Source organism: Pleurodeles waltl, chromosome 3_2 (genome assembly GCF_031143425.1).
Source record: "Pleurodeles waltl isolate 20211129_DDA chromosome 3_2, aPleWal1.hap1.20221129, whole genome shotgun sequence".
Lineage (NCBI taxonomy): Eukaryota > Metazoa > Chordata > Amphibia > Caudata > Salamandridae > Pleurodeles > Pleurodeles waltl.
In genome coordinates this window covers 23,864,728-23,882,717 of record NC_090441.1, presented here as the reverse complement: position 1 = coordinate 23,882,717, position 17,990 = coordinate 23,864,728, and the positions used below count along the sequence as shown (strand labels likewise).

Here is a 17,990-nt window from a genome sequence, read left to right as displayed (position 1 = left end):
CACCCCCCTCCGATTTTTCTAAAAAGGCCTGGGGAGGTGGTGGTTCACAGGTCTCAAAGGAGCCTGTGAAGGGAAGTCTTCGCTGCCTCCTCCAGTATGCACAGGAAGGTGGTGGTCCCCGAGGCTCAATGGCCTGGGGAGTGGTGCTGTGTGCGCACCTTCCTCACTTTATTTATTATTATTTTTTAAATTTTTTTACAAGCCACCTACCCCCGGTACCTGGCTAAAATACACGGAAGGCCACTTTTTTTTTTTTTTTTTTCCCTCCCTCTTTCCATTTTTTGCCAGATCTACCGTGTTTCCTGCCGTAAAATGAAAAAACATATTTTTGCTCTGGCAGGCTCCCGCCTCGGGACCCCTGAACCAGGGTCCGTCTATTCCTATCCTGACCCCTTTTTCTTTACAATTACTTTATTTTTTATTTTTGGGACTCCCAAAATGGTTGCCAACACTTCCTGGTTTAAGTGTTGGCAACAATCCGATATCAGCATGGGTACTGTTGGATTTGAGTAGGATCTGTGTCCCTAGATATCTGTACTTATTTTTTCCTTTAACTCCAAAGCTACTTAACGGATTTATACCAGATCACAAAAGCAGGCGTTCTGGACCAAGAGCTAGCTTTCTTCCAAATTTGGTGTATTTCCATCCAGCGATTTAGCCAGTAGCCGTGCCTAAAATCTCTATGGGAAATTGCAGGGGAAAACATACTTTGGGACCTTCCTTTTTCTCAGCCCCTGCTTGATGAATCACCCCAAAACTTTCAAGACAGCAGCTGAAGTGAGTGGCAAACTAGTTTTGAAATTGTTTGTGGATTTGTCAAACGACTCCAAAGTTATTGGCAGAACAAAGAATGCTTTTTGTATGGCAACTAGGTCCTATCTATAACTACCTACTGGCGATCGTCCATTGTTAATATGTATACTGAAAAAACAAAGGTTAATGTGATGTTATAGTTAGGTGAATTTCTCAGTGTGAACATCGTTTTGAACTCTAAAAAAAGAAAAAAAAAAAAAATCACAGAAATTCACCGGTTGTAGTCGCCAGGACTAACTATATCTTGCACCCCTGCCATGCACTCCTTATGTCCTCACATATGATCGTTGATGGGAGAGTACCCATGTCTGAGAATACTACATCCATAACAATGATGGATAATGGAGCTGCATAGAGACAAATAACACCTTTAAAACTGTGAGGCGGATGTGTGGAATATACCCTTGAAGTCTGGTGTGAAGAGCAGTAGGCTATTCGATGCGGACATGGGACATATATACTACTAGATTAGGATAATTTGTCCTTTACAGAAGTGGAGCTTCAACTGAAGCATCTGCTATGTTTGAGTGCTCTTGTTGGGGGCCGCTGCCCCCCAGTCCTTTGTGGCTTTAGCTGGTTAGGTTCTCATTCACAGAAGTTATTACTGCCTCAGTCACGTAACTTGGCCCTAAATCCTTCTTGTGAACTGTCCAATACATTGTTCAGTTCAACAAAGGTTTGTAACTGTGTGGTGACAACCTTCACTAGTATCTTGACCAAATAAGGTGGCAAGGATCTTGGTTTAAAGTTGGCCAGATCAAAAAGGATTTCATTCAGCGTCTGTCTTATAGTGGCTTTTCTTTTAAAAACTGAAGGGGCCTTCCTAGACTTGAGGGGCATTAATAATCTGTCAACGCTGGACTAAATAGACTGAGTGACCATTTGTTAGCTGAGCACCTGGACAGATACCCAAAGGAGGGCCTAATTGGGTATATTCTGATCTAGATGTACATTAAACTGTTTGATATCTTGAAAATGTTTTTGGCAAGATTAAAATGATGCTGACTCTATCTTAGTCTACTTTCTGTTGAGACGAAGTGTTGTTAATAACACTGGAGTTGTTTACAGTTTCTGCAATTCTAAAAAGTTCTTGTGATTGGCCAACATCAGTTTGAATCTTATGAGAATAATAGACGTTTTACTTGCCTAATCATGTGATAATTTTATGTTAAACAATCAGCAAATATAGTATTGTGGGGGGTAGGTTTTCTGCCATGCCCATTATAGATTGTTTTAGTATTGCTTTTCCCTCTTTTAAAGAGTGTTGCATAGAGATTCTGTTTCTGAATTGTAGGTGATGGGTATGCTTTCTTACAGCCTTGGAAATATATTACGACAGCTAATAAAATTCAGTACCCATGATGTGTAGAGTAAGAACTACAAGTGTCCTTCAAAACATTAACTTCTTCCTTCCATCATACGTCCTTGTTCACTGTCTCCTTGTCCTCCTTTACTATTCAGGAGAGTGACGTGCATACATTTTCTTGCCTCCACTTTGTATTTCTGATTGATTAAGGCACATGAATGGTATATTGTTTAATTATTTGCCAGTTTCTTCTGTTACTCTAGTAATTATGCCATTTTTATTTCTCGAGTTATTACTTTTTTAATTTAGCTTGTTTGTTAACTTTTTTTCCCGTACAGTTGCACGGCATGCTTCAGAGTTTCACCCTGCGGACTACTGTCAGCACTGAATCCTCTCTGACGATGATGCTGGGGTGATGCCTTCAAGAGCTGAGCTGGCACTTGGGCTTCACCTGCCCGCAGTCGTAACAGCGTCAGTAGTGGAGGTATTCTCCATGCAGGTTTCCCAGACATTCACAGTATTTTCTCGTTGACTGTGTGGCCAGCCATTTTCTTCTGTTGGAGGGAAGCTGTAAGCCTGTGCCTCTAAAAATCATTCCAAGTTCTGTTCACCTCTTGTGTCCACTGCTGCAGTGACTTGCATGAACGGAGCTACAGTAATATCACAGTAAAGACTTATTCATATGGAGCCTTCCTATAACTTCACAGATTTGATGATATAACATTACAGTGCACCGTTGCTCTATGGATCGTTTGTTGCATCTACCACTAATTGGACCAATTCTATCCTGGTTGAAAGAGACCCCATTAACTGATAAAGGTGTGAGTAAACTACATTTACAAAATCGTGAGTCTCAGCAATTTGTGCATTAACTGCTGAGTTTTGTAGACAACCAGGACACTTGATAAGACTGTTCTTTTAATTAGCCCATTATTCCAGAGCTGCGCACATGGATAATAATTGATAGCTCTTACAATACTCTGATTTTGATAGCAAAGGGATGTGGTGATGAGTGAAAAGGAAGTGACTTGTGTGGAGCAAAACTTTTTCTTGAGCCTGCCGGTTACACTACAGGAGTTAGTGCAGCACGCTATTTCAGCAGCTCTGAAACTTGTGGAAATATAACTGCGCAGACACCCCTTACATGGCTTTAAAACGTTGAAGTCTAAAAAACAGCTGCTTCTGCCATTTTTCCTCATCTGTCCCTGGGGACAGACTCATTAGTTCTGCATTCCATTAAACAAAGAGATGACCTGTCTGACAAATCAAATTCCCAATGTCCTTGGAGTCTGCAGTCCTCTAGGCTAAAGAGTGAACGAAGTTTCGTGTCCGGGTCTTTTGTGCTTTAAAACCCAGAATGACCAAAGAAGGTGGAGGTATGTTTTGTTTGAAAGCGGCCATAGGCCATAAGTAGTCTTGATTGACGCAGTCTACCAAAGTAATTGCTTATTAGCAAATATGCTGAAGGGAAGCCATTGATAAGGGAGTTTGCAGGAGTGCCGTCGACCTTTTTAGGAGAGCAAAATGATGGTAAGGGCTGACATTGAAAACCGGTTTCCAATGTTTGTTGGTAAATTATGCAGATACACCAAGAAATATATTGATAGGTTATGCAGAGCCTGCCAAACCAAACCTGTGTACCTGGCAAGTCCTAGTATGGGATTATGGACATGACAGCCAAAAATGAATTTTCATTCTAGCCCCAGACACATTGACAAAATGAGCACAGGGAATGGTATCCCTGTTGGAAGCACAAACTATGCTGAATGGCTGAGGCATAGATTCATCTTTTTGGAGGCAGATCGAGTTGTGAAAAGTGTTTTTTTTTTTTTTTTTTTTTCTTTTTCTTTTTCTTCTTCTTCTCCATTTTAGGGAACAGTTTTTACAGTACAAGGTACATTTGTGAGAACCTTCTCTCGTAGATGCCCCTATGTCTCTTAAGATCTTCAGTCCTGACATTTTAGGTGGGGCAGGCTGTGGTGGGGATGCACAGTTGGCTGCATTTTTCAGCAGGCCTCCAGAAGAGATCAAACTGAACAGACCAAAAACGTGTGCTTTCTCTTCTATCTAGCTCAAGGAGGCTACAGAAAGTACAGTAGAAGAAACCGTGTTTACATTTACCAAATGCTTTACAGCTGTGCGTCATCCCTTATTTCACTGTTAGATTGGGAGGCAAAGTCATGGCAATTGATTACCAGTACACATCCTTTGAGTAGACTGCTGGATACTAGTATTAGTTCAGAGTTTCCAAACAAAATTCTGCTGAACCCTTTGTGAACTGGCTCACCCAAGCAAATAAAACAAGAACAAAAAATAACATTTTGGGGAAATAAGATGGCTGCTATGGAAATGTCTCCCAGTCTGTTGGACTTCTAGCAGGATTACTGAGCAATATCTTTCCAGGTTTAAAAAAAAAAAAAATGCTTTTGGCTTTTGATCAACTTGGGAAAATTCAGTAGCTTAATGCATTTCAAGATAGAGGCAATAAGTCTGAGGTATGTAAAAGGAGGAGACTGGATGATCCATCTAGACCTCAAAGATGCATATCTTTAAATTGCAATTATCGCTGGCTTCAGACGTTTTTTCCGTTCCAGTGGCTGAACATTAAAATATACACTGCCTTCCCCTCTGGTCTCACTTTGGTTTCTTGGTGTTTAACCAAGTTGTTTAATTCCTGCAAATGTTTGTGCTGCGGTCACATTATTCTCATGTCCCAGATAATTTCACTTTTTTCCTGGATTATTTTCATGTGGCAGTATCTTTCCTGCAAGACCACAATGTTTTGTTATCTGTTTAGTGCCCAATCTGATGTGTTTTTGGGGTTCCAATTGTTCTCTGTGACCCTTCAACTCCAGTAAAGGAAGGTAAAGAGGGTTCTTGTCTGCGATTGCGTTCACTTAGATTATTGGCGAGGTTAGTAAACCTATTGGCATATTTTGGTCAAGCTACCTTTCTTTGCCCTCTTTATTGCTGAGCCTTAAAGTATTCAAAATGATTCACCTAAGCAAAGGACTGTCGTTTTAGTGAATCATATCCAGACATCCTGTTGTGTAGCAGGGCAGAAGTGCCAGTAGTGTTTGCACCACATTGATGCCTGATTAGCACAGTGATATTTGGCCTTTTTATGTTGAGCGTGCAAGCGTTGTGACCTGTTGTAATCTACTTGAGGGCTTTTAGCTACGCCCACCGCACGCCCATCACTATCACTCGTTCATGGGCTTGCCTTTCAAAAATCCTGTTATCGATAAATGCTTTACGTTTGTCCCTCCTTTAGGCGGTTTGGTTACTGCCTTGGACATCAACCCTGTTACATGGATAATTGCACGATTGCCGATACGTTTCAATGCGAGCAAACCTTTTTCCTTTTGTGTCTCCTTCATGCTCATGGCGGCCATTGCGCTTTGAATCGGCTCGCTTCTGTCAACTGTTTCAGTTTTATTTTCAATTTAAGTGGCAAGAAAAGTCTAGTTAGGAATTTACAAGGTTAACAGCTCTAACTCGAGCAAATGCAAGACCCATTGCATTGCAAATGCCGGTTTTCCATATGTGCCAGCTGCTGTCATCTGTTGAAAGTGGAATTGGACTCAAGTGCAACTCTACATAAACTGCCTAGAATTGCTAGTGTGCTCCTTTCGATCAGGAATTTCGCCTGTATCCACTTGTGCTGTATCCTCTTAAAATAAACAGTATCGCAGTAGTCCACTACATCAGTCGACTCTGGAAATGTATTCTATGCTTTTTACATTGTTGCCTAGACCACAAAGAATAACAGTGATGGCATAGTATGTACTGGGGATTCTCCAGATTCCTCAGGGACTTCATGGACTGGGGCTTGATCTAAGCTGTTTTTTCCAGAGGGTCATGTCCCTCTGAAGACCATGCATGGTGATTCTGCAGCTGGAGGCAAGACCCAGAGCTCCGGCAATGGATTCTTCTTTTAACGATTGAAGTTGGCATTAGAATTATGCTTTCCCTTCATTGGTGCTTATTCCCTTCATTGGTGCTATTATGGGTAATAGCCCAAGTCTAAAAAATAAGCAGCTATAAACCTAGTGATTGTCTTGTGGCCTACTCAAATCTGTTTTCCTGTCCTACTGGAACTTTCATCTACATGAGTCCTTCAGTAGTGATGGACCCCCTGAAGCCTCAACACTCTTTGATCGCTATGGAGAGGATTGCCATGTCCCTTTCATCTAACTCTTCTGTTGGTCAGCATCCTGTGATGTGCAGCCCTCTCAAAAGCATTAGAATTAGATTATCAATCCTTTCAGAACCACACATAATGAAAACTTGTCAAGACAATAACTGGAACAGTCTCTGCTAACTATATTACAGTCTTATTTTTTTGCAAGTGGTTCTTGGGTGACAAGAACTTTTGATTTTGAAGGTGGACTGCACACACCAGTTGGTTTCTTACATAGAAGTAGAATTAAGTACAACAGGCTTTCCAGGAACTCCATGGTGGTATGTGACAACTTGAGTTTGAAAGAAGTTTGGTAAAATATTAATCTTATAAGAGCACTTTTCTTCTATAGTAGTCTGCCACTATGACTTGTGTTGAGTGAAATAGGTGTGAGGTTGATAAAAGCAACACTGGGGCCCAGTCTTTCAGAGGAGGTAAACTATAAAACCTTATTACTTCTAACTTTACAAGGAAGTTGTAAGAGCTGCAGATAGGCCCTTGGAGCCTACTTTGGCAGAGCTATAGTTTAAATTATTTTCAGATGTGCCAACACTAGTAATAACATTTTAACAAAAGTAATCTTTGTCTCGAATCTTAAATAGAACATGGAATTTCATAATATTCTTAACTGAAAGTTAAAAGTTTATTCAGGGCAGAGAGTATCCCACCTAGAATTCTTTGGTTGACTTCTTAAAGTTCTAAACGGAGACATGTTTATTGATGTCAATTATATTCTTCCCTTTGAAAAAGTTTGCTTTGTATATTGCTGACTGTATATAAAGCTGCAATTGTTTGATATAATTGATTGCGGAAAGTATATATATTTATATATATATATATATATATATATATATATATATATATATATATATATATATTGAACTGTTCAGAAGCAGTAGTGAATGTCAACTATTTACACATTTATCCTTTGTCTCTTAATCCTCTGAGTGAAGATACCGTGGGCAAAAGCTTTGCGTGGATTGTGCGAATTGTTGGTTAATGTATTATATGTGATTTAGCTCTTAACTGAATTCTTGTGGGTATTGAAGCTTAGTAAATGTGTTTTCAGTGCTGTTATCTCAGCAGTGGAAGTTGTAAAGCATAATTATTTCATCCATGGCCTCGATGAATTCTAAACCTTTGATTACAAAAGTGATAACATTTTTTTGTTATATACCTTAAATTTAACGATTGACCAGATCACACTTGCTACTGCCTTACTCATTTCAGTGTCTATGAATTCATAGCTGTTTGCCGTATGCCATACAGTTTAAGCAGCGGGTGATAATTAGGATTCTGAACATTTTTAGCAAGGAGATCTGTAGGAAGTTGGCTCTGTATGTGCTATTTCAAAGTAAGGAATAGCATGCACAGAGTCCAAGGGTTCCCCTTAGAGGTAAGATAGTGGCAAAAAGAGATAATACTAATGCTCTATTTTGTGGTAGTGTGGTCGAGCAGTAGGCTTATCCAAGGAGTAGTGTTAAGCATTTGTTGTACATACACATAGACAATAAATGAGGTACACACACTCAGAGACAAATCCAGCCAATAGGTTTTTGTATAGAAAAATATATTTTCTTAGTTTATTTTAAGAACCACAGGTTCAAATTCTACATGTAATATCTCATTCGAAAGGTATTGCAGGTAAGTACTTTAGGAACTTCAAATCATCAAAATTGCATGTATACTTTTCAAGTTATTCACAAATAGCTGTTTTAAAAGTGGACACTTAGTGCAATTTTCACAGTTCCTAGGGGAGGTAAGTATTTGTTAGGTTAACCAGGTAAGTAAGACACTTACAGGGCTTAGTTCTTGGTCCAAGGTAGCCCACCGTTGGGGGTTCAGAGCAACCCCAAAGTCACCACACCAGCAGCTCAGGGCCGGTCAGGTGCAGAGTTCAAAGTGGTGCCCAAAACACATAGGCTAGAATGGAGAGAAGGGGGTGCCCCGGTTCCGGTCTGCTTGCAGGTAAGTACCCGCGTCTTCGGAGGGCAGACCAGGGGGGTTTTGTAGGGCACCGGGGGGGACACAAGCCCACACAGAAATTTCACCCTCAGCAGCGCGGGGGCGGCCGGGTGCAGTGTAGAAACAAGCGTCGGGTTTGTAATGGAAGTCAATGGGAGATCTCGGGATCTCTTCAGCGCTGCAGGCAGGCAAGGGGGGGGTTCCTCGGGGAAACCTCCACTTGATCAAGGGAGAGGGACTCCTGGGGGTCACTCCTCCAGTGAAAGTCCGGTCCTTCAGGTCCTGGGGGCTGCGGGTGCAGGGTCTCTCCCAGGTGTCGGGACTTAGGATTCAAAGAGTCGCGGTCAGGGGAAGCCTCGGGATTCCCTCTGCAGGCGGCGCTGTGGGGGCTCAGGGGGGACAGGTTTTTGTACTCACAGTCTTAGAGTAGTCCTGGGGTCCCTCCTGAGGTGTCGGATCTCCACCAGCCGAGTCGGGGTCGCCGGGTGCAGTGTTGCAAGTCTCACGCTTCTTGCGGGGAGCTTGCAGGGTTCTTTAAAGCTGCTGGAAACAAAGTTGCAGCTTTTCTTGGAGCAGGTCCGCTGTCCTCGGGAGTTTCTTGTCTTTTCGAAGCAGGGGCAGTCCTCAGAGGATGTCGAGGTCGCTGGTCCCTTTGGAAGGCGTCGCTGGAGCAGGATCTTTGGAAGGCAGGAGACAGGCCGGTGAGTTTCTGGAGCCAAGGCAGTTGTCGTCTTCTGGTCTTCCTCTGCAGGGGTTTTCAGCTAGGCAGTCCTTCTTCTTGTAGTTGCAGGAATCTGATTTTCTAGGGTTCAGGGTAGCCCTTAAATACTAAATTTAAGGGCGTGTTTAGGTCTGGGGGGTTAGTAGCCAATGGCTACTAGCCCTGAGGGTGGGTACACCCTCTTTGTGCCTCCTCCCAAGGGGAGGGGGTCACAATCCTAACCCTATTGGGGGAATCCTCCATCTGCAAGATGGAGGATTTCTAAAAGTTAGAGTCACTTCAGCTCAGGACACCTTAGGGGCTGTCCTGACTGGCCAGTGACTCCTCCTTGTTTTTCTCATTATTTTCTCCGGCCTTGCCGCCAAAAGTGGGGCCTGGCCGGAGGGGGCGGGCAACTCCACTAGCTGGAGTGTCCTGCTGGGTTGGCACAAAGGAGGTGAGCCTTTGAGGCTCACCGCCAGGTGTGACTATTCCTGCCTGGGGGAGGTGTTAGCATCTCCACCCAGTGCAGGCTTTGTTACTGGCCTCAGAGTGACAAAGGCACTCTCCCCATGGGGCCAGCAACATGTCTCGGTTTGTGGCAGGCTGCTAAAACTAGTCCGCCTACACAGATAGTCGGTTAAGTTTCAGGGGGCACCTCTAAGGTGCCCTCTGGGGTGTATTTTACAATAAAATGTACACTGGCATCAGTGTGCATTTATTGTGCTGAGAAGTTTGATACCAAACTTCCCAGTTTTCAGTGTAGCCATTATGGTGCTGTGGAGTTCGTGTTTGACAAACTCCCAGACCATATACTCTTATGGCTACCCTGCACTTACAATGTCTAAGGTTTTGTTTAGACACTGTAGGGGTACCATGCTCATGCACTGGTATCCTCACCTATGGTATAGTGCACCCTGCCTTAGGGCTGTAAGGCCTGCTAGAGGGGTGTCTTACCTATACTGCATAGGCAGTGAGAGGCTGGCATGGCACCCTGAGGGGAGTGCCATGTCGACTTACTCGTTTTGTCCTCACTAGCACACACAAGCTGGCAAGCAGGGTGTCTGTGCTGAGTGAGAGGTCTCCAGGGTGGCATAAGACATGCTGCAGCCCTTAGAGACCTTCCTTGGCATCAGGGCCCTTGGTACTAGGAGTACCAGTTACAAGGGACTTATCTGGATGCCAGGGTCTGCCAATTGTGGATACAAAAGTACAGGTTAGGGAAAGAACACTGGTGCTGGGGCCTGGTTAGCAGGCCTCAGCACACTTTCAATTGTAAACATAGCATCAGCAAAGGCAAAAAGTCAGGGGGCAACCATGCCAAGGAGGCATTTCCTTACAAGATCGACTTACTGTTTTGTTGTCAGTGGTACAATCTACAGTGAGAGTCCCTAGGTAACCAGCACATCTTCCCTTTTGCTTATATCCTCCACTCTGACACCCTATTCTAATCTTGAAATGTTCTGCAGATTTCTCTCATGAAGGAAAACAAGCATTGGCATAGCCAATAGGTCTCGCCTTTGGGACTTTATAAGTATTTAGTCATGCAGCACATTAAACATTTATCAGAAATAAACTGTGTTTGTACATCCTTCATACACTTGGCATTAGACTGTAATGGTCAGAACATCCCCTAGAGGGCACCACAATAAAAGTAGCATTTGGAAGAAACCTGGTCTTGTAACCATATAGTCAGCCCCTAGATGACATAACCACATGAAAAGAGAATGGCAGAAAGCATTGCAGTGTAACCATATGTTCGATGGCATCTGTCGCTACGCATGTTTTGCATAGCTCGCCATCTGGTGTTGGGCCGGAGTGTTACAAGTTGTTTTTCTTCGAAGAAGTCTTTCGAGTCACGGGGCCGAGTGACTCCTCCTTTTGTCTCCATTGCGCATGGGCGTCGACTCCATCTTCGATTGTTTTTTTTCCGCCATCGGGTTCGGACGTGTTCCTGTCGCTCCGAGTTTCGGAACAGAAAGATAGCTAATTTCGGAAGATTTTCGTCGGTATTGTTGCGTTCGGGATCGGCGTAGTTAGATTCAACACCGCATCGTAGATCGAAGAGCTCCGGTGCCCTTCGGGGTAGTTTTTCGATCCCCCGTCGGGGCCTGGTCGGCCCGACCGCGTGCAGAAGAACGCCGATGGAACGGACCCCGTTCCGTTTCTGTCCCAAATGCCACAATAAATACCCCTATACAGACCAACACTTGGTCTGTAACCTGTGCCTGTCACCTGAGCACAGTGAAGACACTTGCGAGGCCTGTCGTGCGTTCCGGTCCCGAAAAACACTCCGAGACCGTCGAGCCAGAAGACTTCAGATGGCGTCCGCGCCGACAGCCCACCGGGAGTTCGAGGAACAAGAAGAGGAGGGAACCTTTTCGATCCAAGAATCGGACTCCGAAGGATTCGGCGATACACAAACCGTGAGTAAGACGTCGAAAGCCACTCAGAAGAAGATTTACAAGGCCCAGGGGACGCCACTGCCACCAGGCCATGGCTCGACCCATAAATTCGGTGACCGACCGTCGGCACAGAAAAAGGCCCAAACAGTGCCGAGATCGTCCGACTCCGGTCGAGACACCGGCACGCGGCCTTCTCGGGACCGAGAAAGTGCTGGAGACAAGCATCGACACCGAGGTACCGGTGTAGACACGGCTCGACGCCGAGACAGCGGCACCGAAGAAGATTGACGCCGAGAGGTTTCGGCCCCGAAAAAGAAAAAAGTCACCTCGGAGCCGAAAAAAGATGCAGACAGGGTTTCGGTGCCAAAACAAACTGCAACCGACCCAGTTTCAGGCTCTTATACAGAAGAGCACTCGCTAACCTCCCAAATGCAAAAGCATAGGTTTGAGGAAGAGCTACACTCAACTGATGTAGACCATACGCAAAAGCGTATTTTCATTCAGCAGGTGACAGGAAAAATAAGCACCCTTCCCCCTATTAGAAGAAAGAGAAGATTGGAGTTCCAAACTGAACAGACACCACAAACAAAAGTGGTGAAAAAAGTTACCCCACCACCCTCTCCTCCACCTGTGATTAACGTCTCACCAGCACAAACTCCATCACATTCCCCAGCTCACACCACCATGAGCCAGGGTGACCAAGATCAAGACGCATGGGACTTATACGACGCCCCAGTGTCAGATAACAGTCCAGAGGCATACCCTACGAAGCCATCTCCACCAGAGGACAGCACTGCGTATTCTCAAGTGGTGGCTAGAGCAGCACAATTTCACAATGTAAGCCTCCACTCAGAACAGGTAGAGGATGACTTTTTATTCAACACACTCTCCTCCACCCACAGCTCCTACCAAAGCCTGCCTATGCTCCCTGGTATGCTCCGGCACGCAAAAGAAATCTTTAAGGAGCCGGTCAAAAGCAGGGCAATCACACCAAGAGTGGAAAAAAAGTACAAGGCGCCTCCTACAGACCCGGCTTTCATCACTACACAGCTGCCACCAGACTCTGTTGTTGTAGGAGCAGCTAGGAAAAGGGCCAACTCCCACACATCTGGAGATGCACCACCCCCAGATAAAGAAAGCTGCAAGTTCGATGCAGCTGGTAAGAGAGTCGCAGCACAAGCTGCAAACCAGTGGCGCATCGCTAACTCCCAGGCACTACTTGCTATGACAGAGCCCATTGGGATGAGATGCAACATCTCATTGACCATCTGCCCAAGGACCTACAAAATAGGGCAAAACAAGTGGTTGAGGAGGGACAGACCATTTCCAACAACCAAATCCGCTCCTCCATGGATGCTGCAGATACAGCTGCACGGACAATTAATACATCTGTAACTATCAGAAGGCATGCATGGCTCCGAACGTCTGGATTTAAACCAGAGATTCAGCAAGCAGTTCTCAATATGCCTTTTAATGAAAAAGAACTGTTCGGTCCAGAAGTGGACACAGCGATTGAGAAGCTCAAAAAAGACACGGACACTGCTAAAGCCATGGGCGCACTCTACTCCCCGCAGAGCAGAGGGAATTACAGCACATTCCGTAAAACACCCTTTAGAGGGGGGTTTCGGGGTCAGAGCACACAAGCCAGCACCTCACAGGCAACACCGTCCAGTTACCAGGGACAGTACAGAGGAGGTTTTCGGGGACAATATAGAGGAGGGCAATTCCCTAGGAATAGAGGAAAATTTCAAAGCCCCAAAACCCCTACTACTAAGCAGTGACTCACATGTCACTCATCCCCTCCACACAACACCAGTGGGGGGAAGAATAAGTCATTATTACAAAGCATGGGAGGAAATCACTACAGACACTTGGGTTCTAGCAATTATCCAACATGGTTATTGCATAGAATTTCTACAATTCCCTCCAAACATACCACCAAAAGCACAAAATTTGACAAAACATCATTCCAATCTCCTGGAGATAGAAGTGCAGGCACTATTGCAAAAGAATGCAATCGAATTAGTGCCAAACACACAAATAAACACAGGGGTTTACTCACTGTACTTTCTGATACCAAAGAAGGACAAAACGCTGAGACCAATCCTAGACCTCAGAATAGTGAACACATTCATCAAATCAGACCATTTTCACATGGTCACACTACAAGAAGTATTACCATTGCTAAAACTACACGACTACATGTCAACTTTAGACCTCAAGGACGCGTATTTCCATATACCAATACACCCATCGCACAGGAAATACCTAAGGTTTGTATTCAAAGGAATACATTACCAATTCAAGGTACTGCCTTTCGGATTAACAACCGCACCAAGAGTCTTTACCAAATGTCTAGCGGTAGTCGCTGCACACATCAGAAGGCAGCAAATACATGTGTTCCCATATCTAGACGACTGGCTAATCAAGGCCCATTCGTTAATAGAGTGCTCAAATCACACAAATCAGATCATACAAACCCTCTTCAAACTAGGGTTCACCGTCAACTTCACAAAATCCAACATTCTGCCGTGCAAGGTACAACAATACCTAGGAGCCATAATAGACACAACAAAAGGAGTAGCCACTCCAAGTCCCCAAAGAATTCAAAATTTCAACACCATCATACAACGCATGTATCCAACACAAAAGATACAAGCAAAGATGGTATTACAACTCTTAGGCATGATGTCTTCATGCATAGCCATTGTCCCAAACGCAAGACTGCACATGAGGCCCTTACAACAGTGCCTAGCATCACAGTGGTCTCAAGCACAGGGTCATCTTCTAGATCTGGTGTTAATAGACCGCCAAACTTACCTCTCGCTTCTGTGGTGGAACAATATAAATTTAAACAAAGGGCGGCCTTTCCAAGACCCAGTGCCACAATACGTAATAACAGATGCTTCCATGACAGGGTGGGGCGCACACCTCGATCACCACAGCATACAAGGACAATGGAACGTACATCAAACAAGACTGCATATAAATCACCTAGAACTTCTAGCAGTTTTTCAAGCACTAAAAGCTTTCCAACCAATAATAGTTCACAAATACATTCTCGTCAAGACAGACAACATGACAACAATGTATTATCTAAACAAGCAAGGGGGGACGCACTCCACGCAGTTAAACCTGCTAGCACAAAAAATTTGGCGTTGGGCAATTCACAACCAAATTCGCCTAATAGCACAATTTATACCAGGGATCCAAAATCAACTCGCAGACAATCTCTCTTGAGATCACCAACCGGTCCACGAATGGGAAATTCACCCCCAAATTCTGAACACCTATTTCAAACTCTGGGGAACACCTCAAATAGACTTGTTTGCGACGAAGGAGAACGCAAAATGCCAAAACTTTGCATCCAGATACCCACACAAACAGTCCCAAGGCAATGCCCTATGGATGAACTGGTCAGGGATATTTGCTTACGCTTTTCCTCCTCTCCCTCTCCTTCCTTACCTGGTAAACAAACTCAGTCAAAACAAACTCAAACTCATATTAATAGCACCAACTTGGGCAAGGCAACCCTGGTACACAACGCTGCTAGACCTATCAGTAGTACCCCACATCAAATTGCCCAACAGGCCAGATCTGTTGACACAACACCACCAAAAGATCAGTCACCCAGATCCAGCATCGCTGAATCTAGCAATCTGGCTCCTGAAATCCTAGAATTCGGGCACTTACAACTTACCCAAGAATGTATGGAAGTCATAAAGCAAGCCAGAAGGCCATCCACCAGGCACTGCTATGCAAGTAAATGGAAGAGGTTTGTTTGCTACTGTCATATTAATCAAATGCAACCATTACACACAACTCCAGAACATGTAGTGGGTTACTTGCTTCACTTACAAAAATCTAACCTGGCTTTCTCTTCCATTAAAATACACCTTGCAGCAATATCTGCATACCTGCAGACTACCTATTCAACTTCCCTATATAAGATACCAGTCATTAAAGCATTCATGGAGGGCCTTAGGAGAATTATACCACCAAGAACACCACCTGTTCCTTCATGGAACCTAAATGTTGTCCTAACTAGACTTATGGGTCCACCTTTTGAACCCATGCACTCCTGCGAAATACAGTTCCTAACCTGGAAGGTTGCATTTCTCATCGCCATTACTTCCCTAAGAAGAGTAAGCGAGATTCAGGCGTTTACAATACAAGAACCTTTTATACAACTACACAAGAATAAGGTCGTCCTAAGGACTAATCCCAAATTTTTGCCAAAGGTTATTTCACCGTTCCATCTAAATCAAACAGTGGAACTTCCAGTGTTCTTTCCACAGCCAGATACTGTAGCTGAAAGGGCACTACATACATTAGATGTCAAAAGGGCATTGATGTATTACATTGACAGAACAAAGAACATCAGAAAGACAAAACAACTATTTATTGCATTTCAAAAACCTCATGCAGGAAACCCAATATCAAAACAAGGTATAGCCAGATGGATAGTTAAATGCATCCAAATCTGCTACCTTAAAGCTAAACGACAGCTGCCCATTACACCAAGGGCACACTCAACCAGAAAGAAAGGTGCTACCATGGCCTTTCTAGGAAACATCCCAATGCAAGAAATATGTAAGGCAGCCACATGGTCTACGCCTCACACATTCACAAAGCACTACTGTGTAGACGTGTTATCCGCACAACAAGCCACAGTAGGTCAAGCCGTATTAACATTATTTCAAACTACTTCCACTCCTACAGGCTGAGCCACCGCTTTTGGGGAGATAACTGCTTACTAGTCTATGCAAAACATGCGTATCTACAGCGACAGATGCCATTGAACTGAAAATGTCACTTACCCAGTGTACATCTGTTCGTGGCATCAGTCGCAGTAGATTCGCATGTGCCCACCCGCCTCCCCGGGAGCCTGTAGCAGTTCGGAAGTTACCTTCAACTATTTGTATATATATCATCTCAACCTTAAATAGGTACATACTTAGTCAATCCATTGCATGGGCACTATTACTACAATTCAACTCCTACCTCACCCTCTGCGGGGGAAAAACAATCGAAGATGGAGTCGACGCCCATGCGCAATGGAGACAAAAGGAGGAGTCACTCGGTCCCGTGACTCGAAAGACTTCTTAGAAGAAAAACAACTTGTAACACTCCGGCCCAACACCAGATGGCGAGCTATGCAAAACATGCGAATCTACTGCGACTGATGCCACGAACAGATGTACACTGGGTAAGTGACATTTTCAATTCAGCTCCTAGAGAACATAGTGCATCACACATTTCCAGGTCTAGCAGGCCTGCTAGAATATTATTACAAACAAGGCCCTTAGCACACAAACTACTCCCAGCTGTAAAGCAAAAGCTCCAGCCATGAGCAAGCCTAAAAAGGCATCAAATGGTGGAAGTGGTTATGATTTCGCCCCCCACCCCAATCTAGTGTGGGGACCCATAAGATGAGATGGACAAAGAATGCCGTGCTGAACGTTTTGGTGGTGGTTCCATTGTCCTAGGACCCCCACAGGCTGTATTATGGGCATAAATGTGTTGTAAAAGGAATGCAAAGCATTATAGGACGAATTTCCCAAGTGTAGTGCATATTGTAGCATCAGCTCTCCCACTATGCCGGGGAGAGTCGCGTTGAGGTTTTCCCTGCGTTTTTTTCTATTTTAACCCCTTCGCTGCCAGGCCTTTCCCCCTCCTGTGCCGAGCCTTTTTTTGGCTATTTGGAGCAGTTCGCGCTTAGGCCCTCATAACTTTTTGTTCACGTAAGCTACCCACGCCAAATTTGTGTCCTTTTTTTTCCAACATCCTAGGGATTCTAGAGGTACCCAGACTTTGTGGGTTCCCCAGAAGGAGGCCAAGAAATTAGCCAATAAACAGTGAAAATTTCGTTTTTTTTTTAAAAATTGGAAAAATGGGCTGCAGAAGAAGGCTTGTGGTTTTTTCCCTGAAAAGGGCATCAACAAAGGGTTTGCGGTGATAAAATCACCAGCTTCCCTCCCAGCTTTCAGGAACAGGCAGACTTGAATCAGAAAACCCAATTTTTCAACACAATTGTGGCATTTTACTGGGACATACCCCATTTTTACGATTTTTTTGTGCTTTCAGCCTCCTTCCAGTCAGTGACAGAAATGGGCATGAAACCAATGCTGGATCCCAGAAACCGCAACATTTCTGAAAAGTAGACAAAATTCTGAATTCAGCAAGGGGTAATTTGTGTAGATCCTACAAGGGTTTCCTACAGAAAATAACAACTGAAAAAGAAAAATATTGAAATTGAGGTGAAAAAAACATCCATTTTTCTCTAAGTTTTACTCTGTAATTTTTTCCTGCAATGTCAGATTTTCGAAAGCAATATACTGTTACGTCTGCTGGACTCTTCTGGTTGCGGGGATATATAGGGCTTTGGAGGTTCATCAAGAACTCTAGGTACCCAGAGCCAATAAATGACCTGCACCCTGCAGTGGGTTTTCATTCTATGCCGGGTATACAGCAATTCATTTGCTGAAATATAAAGAGTAAAAAATAGCTATCAAGAAAACCTTTGTATTTCCAAAATGGGCACAAGATAAGGTGTTGAGAAGCAGTGGTTATTTGCACATCTCTGAATTCCAGGGTGCCCATACTAGCATGTGAATT

The 17,990-nt window shown here is 44.1% G+C and overlaps 1 protein-coding gene across 7 annotated transcripts in view; it reads left to right on the top strand.

Annotated features, from left to right (window-relative positions):
• The window catches only part of AKAP1 (A-kinase anchoring protein 1), a 312,712-nt gene that overhangs the window by 38,229 nt on the left and 256,493 nt on the right, over positions 1 to 17,990 (top strand). For 2 of the 7 annotated variants that reach the window (XM_069226649.1, XM_069226644.1), the window contains exon 2: positions 2,458 to 3,495. The exons of 4 other annotated variants lie outside the window; for them this stretch is intronic. The gene's annotated coding sequence lies outside the window, so the exon portion shown is untranslated. The remainder of the gene's footprint in view (positions 1 to 2,457; positions 3,496 to 17,990) is intronic. One more of the 7 variants, XM_069226645.1, reaches the window with a different exon arrangement.